We start from the raw sequence: 12,101 nt of genomic DNA, 5'->3' as shown, positions 1-12,101 counted from the left end.
AAAATTTCAGCAGATTTCCCCAATATCAAACCCAGAGTGGATCTGCAGGGAGCAATGAAATTCTACATCAGGATGTAAGGCAAGATATTGAAAATGCTAAATGAAATCTTGGTTCTGTCACTTTAAATACAAGAAAAAATAGTAATAATAATAATTCATGGGTAAAATAGGGATTTACTCAGCAATTTTAAAGATTAAATAAAATAATGTGTGAAACTAGTACATGCTCAATAAATAAGAGCTGAGACACAGAGATGGAAGTCTTAAAAATGGAGCATGAAAAAAGAGACCCTTTTCCTTGGCAGTTAAAAAAATTGAACATTTGTTTAATTTTTTTAAAAAACCATTGTCAACTCTTTTTTTTAAAGCAAGCTCTGGTAAATTTTATCAAAGGGGAATTTTACAACCTTTACTTTTCACCAGTCTGTTCTGGCATGCTTCTAACGATATCAGAATCACCTGGATCAATGATAGCCAGTGTGCATACTCTGTAGTATTTTCCTCATGCTGTGCCCAGTTCAATATTCTTGCCACTGTAGTGATGGACACCAGTTCTGACCAGCATTGCACATCACTCTATTTCTGATTTCCTCAAAGTTGGGCAGATGTTAGCAGTTAGTGAGAATGACCAATTTCACTTTGCCTGTCTCATAATCTTCAGTCTGCTTGTACCCCAGACCTACTTTCCACTCTTCGTAATGATTTGGAGCCTAGAGTTGATCAACTCCAGCGACTTTTTTATCTTCTTTGCAGCCATCATCTTCCTACCTTAGGTGCAGGATGGCCCCCAACCAAGAGCTTCTGCTAAGATGGCCAGGGAGTGAGAAAGGCCACTGTAAACTCTTAAAAGACTGTTATAGGGTTGGGTATGGTGGCTCATGCCTGTGATTCCAGCACTTTGCAAAGCCAAAGTGAAAGATGGCTTGAGGCCGGAGTCTGAGGCCAGCCTAGGCAATATAGCAAGACACCCCATTTCTAAAAAAAAACCTAAAACTTAGCTGTGGTTGGCCAAGCTACTCCAGTGAGCTGAGGCAGGAGGATTGCTTCAGCCCAGGAGTTCAAGATTGCAGTGAGTTATGATCATGCCACTGCACTCCAGCCTGGGTGACAGAGCAAAACCGTATCTCTAAAAAGTTACATAAAATAAATTTTAAAAGACCATTATAAAGAAATTCCATCAGGTTCTTCTAATCAATCAACGCTTTAAAGCAGTGGTTCTCAAAGTGTGGAGCCTGGACCAATGTCAGCAGGATCACTTGGGAACTTGTTAAAATGCAAATTCTTGGGTCCCAATGCCTACAGAATCAGAAACTTCTTCAAGGGTGAGGCTCAGCAGCCTGTGTTAAACAATCCTTCCAGAGGACTGTGCTGTATGCTTCTGTTTGAAAAGCACTGCGTTAAGCCTTCCTTCAAATATCAGCATAACTTCAAGGCTTCCACCACCTCAAGGGTCTTGCAGAAGGTCCCTTCTTTGTTAGGATGTGCAGATTCCTAGTAGATGTGCTGAACAATCTGAGTCTCCACTTCCTCCTTCTTGGCATTCATCTCCTGCTCTTTTTTCAGGACTAATTGATGTTCACACTGGCCAATTAGTCAATGCTACAATTCAAATGGTCCCAGCTGTATCCAGAATTAACATGAAAGCTTTCCTAAAATATTTGAGTGGGTTTTTTAAAAAAAATCAGATTTTCCTTTACAAAACAAGCATTTGGGCTTATTCTTCTTCAGGTATGAAGGTGAATTTTTCATGTATTATTTTTTCAATATAATTATTTCACGTGTTTGTTAAATACAGAGCCCGCTAAAAATTTGTTGAGACTTCCACAGATTGATAAGGAACAAGATAAAAGTAGATGTACATCTTCATTATAATCAACTACCTGCATCAAGCACCTATTATGTCCCAGGCACTGTTCTAGGTATGAAGGCTTCAGATATAAACAAGACAGACGGGGTCGAATTGGACAGATGGTAGAGGAGTCTGTATCCACTAGAGCTTGCACTGTAGTGCAGGGCAGAACACTATAAATAAATCAACAAATTAATAAGTACAATAATTACAGGTTGTATTAAATACTCTGCAAGATAGAAACAGGATAATGTGACAGAATCCCTGGAAGCGGTGGCTTCTTTAGACAGAGTGGTTGAGAAAGGTGTCTTTAGGAATATTATATCTGAACTTAATCCTGAAGAATGAAAGGAGCTACTTAAATGAAGAGGTGGAAGAAAGTGGAGGATTTCAGGCAGAGGATTATATGGCAAGCAACAGCTTTGCACTTTTTGAAATATGAAAGAAAGCCCTAGCAAGTTCACAGGAAAGAGTGTTGGGGAAAACATCATTAAAAACAAAATCTCCTCCAAATACAGAAAATCTCTCTACAGACTTGAAGAGAAAGGAAGTAATCTTATTATTGAAAAAGCAATGAATAAGAATATGATGCCTATCACAGGGAATCTATTAAGAGATTCCAAAGATCAAAAGACATCTCATCCTCTTACCATGTGGTACATAGTTGTCATCAAGATAAACAATAACTAGTCCCCAAGTAAGAGGACTTGGTAACACCATTTGTCACACATAAGTCTTTCTATATTTACTTGGCAGTTGAGGTAACCATCTGTGTTAATGATTGCCTTTATTCAAAAGAAAAATAAACTTCTTTTTATGATATGAGATAATTTTGCAACTTGGAGTTAGGCACTTGACCTCCCACAGAAACCTGGAAATAGGGGCACTGTCTTCCCTAATTACATTTGGAGGAGATATCTCCCAGGTCCTTGAGAAAGGCATTCCTGGGTCTAAAACTGGCCAGAAGCTTATTTAGCTTTCAAAAAGATTTACACATATTTCACAGAGACAGAGAAAGAAGTTAACGATTACAAGTCTTCTAAGTAAATGCTCTAAGAATAAAGGGTTGGGGAGGGGGAAGTCTTTCTATTTTCAGCAAGAAGAATTAAGCCTCTTAATTTTAAATTGTATTGGCCTTTACAAAAGGCATGAATTAAAGTAAAGGGACCAAATTATGCAGGATCTTAGAAGAGTTCACCTTTTACTCTCAGAAAAATGGAAACCCATTGAAGGTTTGTAACATGATCAAATTTATATCTTTAACAAGGCGTTAAGCCCCCGATAGAATGTACTGAGAAGAACACAACATCACATTTGTGATAATTCTTGTTAAAAATGTGTAACCCAATCCAATCATAGAAAACAACAGACCAACCTAAATTGGGGAACATTCTATAAACGAAGTGACCAACGCTTTTAACAAATGTCAAGAAAGAGTAAGGATCTGTCACAAGTTGAAGCACGCTAAAGAGATACGACAAGTAAATGTAAGGTGGGACATTGGATTGTATCCTGGACCAGAAACATTAGTGGAAAAACTGGTGAAAATCGAATAAGGCTTAGTCAATAGTATTACATCAATGTTAATTTCCTGCTTTCCAAAATTGGTTATATATGTAAGATGTTAAAATTAGGAGAAGCTGGATGAAGAATATATGAGAACTCTCTGCTCTATTTTTGTAACTTTTTTTATAAATTTAAAATCATTTCAAAATAAAAAATTTAAATGCAAAAGAGCTTTTAAAACATTTTAAAATATCATTTAGGATACTGAGTTAATAAATGATTAAGGGGGGAAATAGAAGTGGGCAGGCCAGTTAGGAGGCTAATGAAAAAAAAATTGGTAAAAAATGAGAGTTCGAAGATGGTGGTAGCAAAGATGGAGAAAATAAAGACTCAAGATTCATTTTGGGTTCAGAGCTGAGACAGTACTGAGGTATCTACTGAGTGTGAAATTGAAGGACAAAGGTACTTTCTAGAACTTTGCATAAGTAACTGTTTTGATGTGCCATTTTTTTCAAAGAGAAGGAACTAAGAGAAACATAGGTTTCAGACTAGATGATCCCTGGTTTCAACCTCTCCTCTACAATATTGAATCACAAATCCAGTTCCCTCTGAGTGAGCAGTGAGCATTGATCAATGTTATAATGAACGATATATGATTTTAACATTATTCTTCATAGAGGTGGCCAGAGACACTTCAATCCCCAGTTTAGACCTGTATACAAGGTATACAAGACTTGTTGCTTACCAGCATTTAGTTTTAGATTGATATTTCTTTTCCTTCTCTCACCCCACATTACTTTAGAGAGCAAACTAGTCAGCAACAGGGAGTTGATCAGAACCCTGGCTAAACCTTTTGGTACTCTTAATTTAGCCAATTGTGGAAGCCAAAAAAACACCCATTACCTGTTTTTTTTTTTTACTCAAAAAGTCATATTGCACTATGTGGACTTACAGATTGTCTAATTTTAACTAAACTTCACCAAATGGATAGTAAGGATAAAATATAATACTTACTAATACAAAAAAAAAAAAATGACAGACCAGACCTTTCCAATTCTAGTCTCAGCTCCTCATCTGCCACACCACAACTTAAAAGTAAGCACGAATTTAATCAGAAAAAGCAGTAGCATTCGACTCTAGACTTTTAAAAGAATAAATAAATAATTACATCTTACCCCTTCCAGGTAAGGATGACTTTTTACAGAAACTGAAAATGTCATTACTTTTGAAAACAAGTTTATGCTCTGCCTCCATTCTGAGCATTTTTGAACCGGTTGCTTAGAAATGTTTTCGTTAATACATGATTTTGCCACCATAAACCATGCAAGTCTTCCAGATGGTTCTCATTATGGAGAAGAAAGGTCCCCACAGTGCTTCTGCGCTCCCACCCTGCATCTTTATCTCCACTTTTCCAGAGACTTTGAAACCCTGACTTTTAAGAGAACAGGCAACTGTTTCTGGGACAGGCTCCTTCAGCATGGTCCTATGGCAGTCCTGGGGAAAGGACAGCACATCTCAGCAGACCCTTCGATGAGTACATTTGGACTCAGAGGTCACACCACCTGAGTTCACAAAGTGACCCGGCCACTTGCTAGCTTTGTGACCTTAACCAAGTTGTGTATCTCCTTGAGCTCCACTTTTTCATTAGAAAGTGGGGATGGACATAATGCCTCCACACAGTAGTGAGAGGATCTAATAAGCCAGGGAATATAAAACTTTTAGAACAAAGCCTAATACAGGTTGGCAATTGTTCAACTAAATTAAAATTGGGCCTCAGAATGCCCCTGTCCTGAGTCCTTAGGTAATGTACTGTAACCTAACCTAGTACATTAACTAAACTCTAACTTAGGAGTTTACTCAAGTAACAAATGTTAACAGCTGGTCTCAGTCAATCACAGATCACAGTAGCTGAGCTCCAGCCAATCACAGTCAGCCAGCTGATTTGAATTAGACAAAACACCAAGCTGTTGCCTATTAAGCTGTCCCTGTGACTTCCATTTTCTGTCCATAAATGTCTGACCACATTGCAGCCAGGAAATTCTTTGAACCTTTTCTGATTCTGAGAATTAGAGGCTAGAATCTTATTTATGATTTTTAAATTATAAATAAAAGCCAATTCAGATGTTTAAACTAAATTCATTGAAATTTTGCCTTTTGACACTACTGTTGTCCTACTATGTTTCCTAGAGGTAGGCAGCTCCTTAATTTTTGGTTTCGGAATTGTCCTGTCCTGGATCAACCATTGTGTTCTCCTTAGTTCAAGCAAGAGCCATTTTTAAAACATGCAGATCTCCCAACATGAGCACATTAAACTGAACTGAAAATATTTAAAAGTAATAGCAAAATGTAACAACAGTATCAAGAAGAGTTCAGCTTTCCTAGTAATTAAAGATACATACAATAAAGCTTATGACATACCATTTTTATCTATGGAGTTAGAAATTTTAAAAAATATATTAAAACATATTAAATGCATATGTACACATATTAGTAAGGTGAAGTGAAATAAGTATTTGCATATGCTTTTAGTGAAAGTATAAATTAGTGCAGCTTTCCCAGAACCCCAAATCAATCTGACCCAACAATTTTGCTTGAGGAAGTAATGCTTTTTTCTTCCTTCCAGATAGCAGAACACATTATAAGGCTATAATAATTAAAACAGCATATTATTTGAACAGAGAACAGAACAGACAGACATGAACTTTTGGTATATGAAGCTGATATTTAAAATCAGTGGCAAATGACGGAATGGAAAAGAAATGATTTAAAAACAACTAAATATTCTTTGGAAAAAGCATAAAGTTGGATCCCCTCCTCATACCTTTAAGCAAAAACAAATTTCAAGTGGATTAAATATCTCTACATAATAGCCCTAGAAGGAAACATATGCAAGTATTTTTATAATCTTTGAAAGGAGAAGGCCTTTCTCAGCATAGGCATAAGACCTAGAACTCATAAAGAAAATGACTGAATTTGTACTACAATTAAAAATATGCATATGGCAAGAACGGCATAATAAAAAAAATCAAAAAATAATAGATGTTGGTATAGATATGGTAAAGGGCACTTCTACACTGCTGGTAGGAATGTAAACTAGTACAACCGCTATGGAAAACAGTGTGGAGATTCCTTAAAAAACTAAAAGTAGAACTACCATTTGATGCAGCAATCCCACTACCGGGTATCTACCCAGATGAAATGAAGTCATTACATGAAAAAGATACTTGCACATGCATATGTATAGCAGCATGATTCATAATTGCAAAAATGTGAAACCAACCCAAATGCCCATCAATCAATGAGTGGATAAAGAAACTTATTTACACAACACACACACACACATACACACACAATATGGAATACTACTCGGCCATAAAAAGGAATGCGTTAATGGCATTTGCAGCAACCTGGATGTGATGAGAGACTATTATACTAAGCGAAGTAATGCAGGAATGGAAAGCAAATATCATATGTTCTCACTCTTAAGTGGAAACTAAGCTGTGACAATGCAAAAGCATAAGAATGATACAGTGGACTTCGGGACTCGGGTAAGAGGGGAAGGGTGAGAAGAGGTAAGGGATAAAAGATCACAAATTGGAGTCAGTGTATACTGCTCAGGTGATGGGTGCACCAAAATCTCAAAAATCACCACTAAAGAACTTACTCATGTAACTAAATACCACCTGTTCCCCAAAAACTTATGGAAATAAAAAATTCTTTAATAATTTTAAAAGTAAAAAAAATGAAAAAATACCTGTATGGCATAAAAAGCACTATAAGTAAAATTAAAAGATACATGACGAACTGAAAGAACACATTTGCTAGACATAAAAAATGAAGAGGTAAAAGTTTCCATAAATCAATTAAAAAGATATATTTTAATAGAAAAATATACAAATGATTCAAAGAGAAAATTCACTGAAATGGAAATACAAATGGACATAAACACTGAAAAGATTATCAGTTTTTAAAATTATTATGGGAATATAAATTAAGCTACATGTGAGTTTCTGGTTTTAAGGTTGGCAAAATTTTGTTATGTTCAAGAAAGTGCAGAAAAGTGGAAATTCACACTGCTGTTGAGGGTGTAAATTGGTACAACTTTCTAACAATTTGGAAATATTAAAATTAAAAAGCCGCATATCTTGTTACTCCTCTAGGAAGCTATACTATATAAACACTTAACATGTACACAGATATATGTCAAAAAAAGATTACAACAGGTTTTGCTTATAATAGAAAAAAAAAAAAAGGAATAGTCCAACAGTTCATCTGTTGGAGAAGTATGGGTGGAGCAAAGGCACAGTGATTCAGCTGAAAAGGGGTATAGAATCAGAAAAGATTTAAAATATAGCCCAAGTGTTACAATCAAGCTACTGCTTTAAATAGCTCATCTATGATAAAATACAGCCATTAAAGATGATGCTTTTGAATATTTACTTAAATAGGAAAAGGTTCATGGCATACTGATTAGAATGAGGCTACGATATCATATGTTGGGAATGACCCATATTTGCAACATACATACTCTAAGGAAGGATAAACACCAATATGTGAACAATGGACATCTCTGGGTGGGTAAGAAAGAAGTTACAAGGTAGTTTAATTTATACTTTATGTTTGCATTTTTCTAGTTTTTTCAATAGTCACAATTAACTTTTGTAATTAAGAAAATGAAAGTTTAACAACAACAACAATAAATGAAGTCAGGAGAGGAAGAATTCCTGAACTACAGCAGAGTACTTACTTAATCTTTCTCCCCAAACCCTAACTATCTAAAATGAAATGCTTTATGTTTATTTTGTACATGCTAATACAAAATGTTTTAATCTTTTCATCTTCAAAGCATCCACTGTACCAAACACATCCACATCTGTTAATCTCTTATTTTGGGATTTCGGAATTCCTATGGTGGGATTTATGAAATCCACATTCTGCCGTCACTCTTCACATGAGGGGTTTTAGTAAACAGCATGAATGAAATGTGCTAACCCTGGCCTTGGAATGCAATCATTCTAGAAAGTATATTTATTTTTTATTTTTTTAACCAAAGAATCGGTAGATGTTTCGGCTCTATATAGAAAAATATTTACTTTCAATATGAAAGTTCAGCTGCAATGGGAAGAAAATATAATGCATTGTAAGAAAAGTTTAAAGTTATAAGCTTGTGTGGCCATGCATAAAAACTCCTAAAAACTGTGACCATCCAAGGATTTCTTTCTGAATGAGCCTTTTATTCCAATGAGTTGGCACAGTGAAAGATGCACTGCATTGTTCTGACATCACACCAGGGTGAAAACACACAGTTCTGTTGACATCAATACAATGCACTACAATATATTTTTTATATCCTCTGTAGGTGTTCTGAAAGGAACCTATTGGTGGAAATGTTAAAAAAAAAAAAAATGCAGGACAATCCCTGCAATGAATAGAGTACTAAAGCATTTCAATTTCCTAGGAAAAACTGGAGTCTACTTAAAAATGTGATGGTAACATGAAGCATACAAATGGAAAGAAATTTTCAAAGGGAACATACAAAACACTTTTCCTGTGTCACAGTTTACTATGCAAATTCCATACATCTTCATATAATGTATGCATAAGAAAATTAGTTTGTCAGGCAACCTGTTCATAATACACCTCAGCAGATCAAGAGAAACTTAATTTTGATGTAGATATAATTTTATTTCTCACCCTGCTCTGTTGTTTTCATGCTTTCTGGTCTTAATCAAAATTATCTTTTATTTGAATTCTTATGAATGAGTCTTCTTGTAGACTGCATGATCCCTCCATCGTATTTCAGAAGCTAAAAAATAAAGAATTACCAAATGTCGACGTGGTTGGTACTATAGATAGCACGAGATGAAATAAAACCAGTGGGAAGGAACATATGCAAAGTGTGGACTCCAAGGGTCTTGGATACTGAATATTCAAGTATAAGATCTCAGAGTCTTGTTACATGCAGCTTGATTCGGAAACAAGAGAAGCACAGGGGAAGCTACTCAGCAAAATCAATTCATCTCAGCCATGTGAATGTATTAGTCTCCTATGACCCTCACATTGTGCAAGACCGTAGCTCCAAACGAACTAAAGGAATTAGGGTACTTCATCATCTTCTAGTTTAATTAGATTTTTATAGATAGATATGAATTGAAAACAGTATAATATAGTGTGCTCAAATTAACATAGCCTCCATTGTATACAAGTGTCAAAATGAGTGATTTGGGATTCTGTATGCAAGCATTTGCTTTCTTACATGAACCTATCTATATAGTACAATATCCATATAATAGTAATTCTGTCTAAAAATGTGTAGAACACCTAAAATAAAGGCATGAATGAGACAAATCATCAATGAAAGAATTTTATAGAAACTAATTTAAGTTTTAATTTGATTAATGTACATGATTACCAGTGAAGACAAGAATTTTTTAATATTTATTTTAAAAAATTATAAAGAATTCTAAATATTTGTAATTGGATAGAATATAAATAATGTAAAATTTATAATTTTACTTATTTTAAGTGTACAATTTTGTGGCATTACGTACATTTTCATTGTTGGGCGCCACCATCCATCTCCAGAACTTTATCTTTCCAAACTGAAACGCCATATCCAGTAAACAATAACTCCCTATAGTAAGAAGTTCTAAATGTAGGAAAAATATCAACACGTACACAATGACATCATCTGCAAGTCAAAGTTAAAATAATGAGAAAAGGTTTTGATGTGATGTGTTTCCCCAACTATATATACAAACTCTATTATGATTTTGTGCTATATTCTAGCATTTTTATTCAGTAGTACTTTCACTAACTGTATATTTATCATCTAATTGGCTCCCTATTTTCAATTAACCCCCAAGAAACCAGGGAAAAAATCATCATTGTCATTTATCATCTGAGTCCAATGGGTCCTTTTTTTAAATATATTTTTTAAGTCATTTTACAAATAACTTATGGAATAATAAAGAGATAATGAAAAACATTTAAAATTTCATAAGAGGTTAAATACAGCAAACCTCATTGGGTCAAGTAAATGCTGGAGCACAGGCATTGTAAAGGATGAGCAGCACTGTCACACACTCTTTGTGAGAGTCCCATCACAAAATACTGGAGGACTGGATGGAATCCTTCCTGACTGAATGACAAACTGAATAAAAATACCATTTTTTTTGTGCACCTAGAAATGTATAGTTCACTCAGCTTTTCTTGAGTTGGAGGTAAGTCATGCAGAATATCACCCTCTGAAAACTCATAATCTCTAATTTTGCATGTATGATTAATTTCACCATCATCACTCAAAACTAAAATGCTGCTCTCCACCTCTTTGCATGTATCCTTTGATTCATCTTAAATTTTTTAACCAGATTTATCTATCTCTTTCCTTTATCATTTTGGGCAGAAAATATAAACTTTGAAATTCTTCATTGTTTTTAATGGAAGCTAAAACCAGACCACAAAGATGGTGTCTCCAGTCTCCTCTTATACTATTCTTAAAGGAAGATATAATACTTTGGGTGACACAATTAGAAAGCTGAAGAATTACTAATATTTTCTTCTTCAGTCTCAAATTTAGGGAATTTCATGATTCTTATGTCTTCTTATTAGTCTGTGTAGCCTAATTATTAATAATTGATGAGGAATGATGAAATAATTCCTAAGACAATGAACTAGCACAATGTTCCAAGATGTAAAATATAATAATATTAAGATCACTAAGAACTCATTATGTATCTTAGATTTTCAAAAGAGTTTAATGGGCCTATATAGTAATTACAAGATTTATTTTTTTTTCTGTTAAAGTAATAGATTTTCTCTTTGTTCTTTGGAAGGCTTTGAAGAAATAATAAAGTATCAGTCCTTACAAATATTTAAAACTGTTTTTAAAAATTTCAAATGCAAATCAGATCCAATGGACCTTAATGGCATACCAGTGACATAGATTTATTTTAGAACTAAATTTTGTATCGCTAACATGGAAAAACCAATAACACCTACCCTTTCGGTTAGGATTGTGTCCCTTTATATACTCTACGTAAGGTGACAATGACTTAAGCAGATATATTTCTCACCGAAAAGTAGTCCAGAGAGAGAGAGTCCAACCTTAGAAATGGCAGCATCCTAACCATTAGGAAGAAGTAGACTTCTACTTTTCTACTCTGTCATTCTTAGCATGAGTCTTTTTATTCTCAAGATTGCCTCATGATCCAATTTAGCTACTGTTGCTCCAGCCATCTCATCTATATGGGAGGCAGGAAGGGAAAATGGGCCTAGGGAAGAAAGTATGCATGTCTAGATTAGTCAGCGTCCTGTGAGCATCTTTACTGGGTGTCACCTATGGCATTTCTGCTTATCTCACTGGCCAGAACAAAGACACAAGACCACACCTAGGTGCAAGGAAAGCTAGTCCTAACAGTCTTTTAGCTGGTATGTCGCCACTACCAATAATAAAGAGATTCCTTAGGAAAGAAGAAGCAAATAATGGATATTGGGTAGCAAACAACAGTTTATGCCACAACTACCAAAAACGTAAGATAACCGCAAACACGTACTGGAAAAACAAACTATTATTAAACTATAATATATACTGTTAATAACTAAAGTTCAAAGCCCAAAAGCTTCCCACACTAGGTTTAAAAGGGAAAGATGAAGCACCAGAAAAATATTGATGATTTTCTCTTTTACCCCAATCAAAAGCACTGAAAGAGACAGTAACTATTTTCCCTCAGTGATTTGATAATTC

General features: G+C 34.9%; 1 protein-coding gene and 1 pseudogene across 2 annotated transcripts in view; one reads left to right on the top strand and one right to left on the bottom strand.

The window, feature by feature from the left end:
• CDH20 (cadherin 20) overlaps positions 1-12,101 on the top strand; it is a 222,118-nt gene that overhangs the window by 68,312 nt on the left and 141,705 nt on the right. The window lies entirely within an intron of this gene.
• Positions 410-760, bottom strand: LOC105712978 (large ribosomal subunit protein eL30-like; annotated as a pseudogene).

Source organism: Aotus nancymaae, unplaced genomic scaffold, assembly GCF_030222135.1.
Source record: "Aotus nancymaae isolate 86718 unplaced genomic scaffold, 86718_ANA_hifiasm-v0.15.2.pri h1tg000020l, whole genome shotgun sequence".
Lineage (NCBI taxonomy): Eukaryota > Metazoa > Chordata > Mammalia > Primates > Aotidae > Aotus > Aotus nancymaae.
Note: the sequence above shows the minus strand (reverse complement) of the source record. Positions and strands in the feature narration are given on the sequence as shown.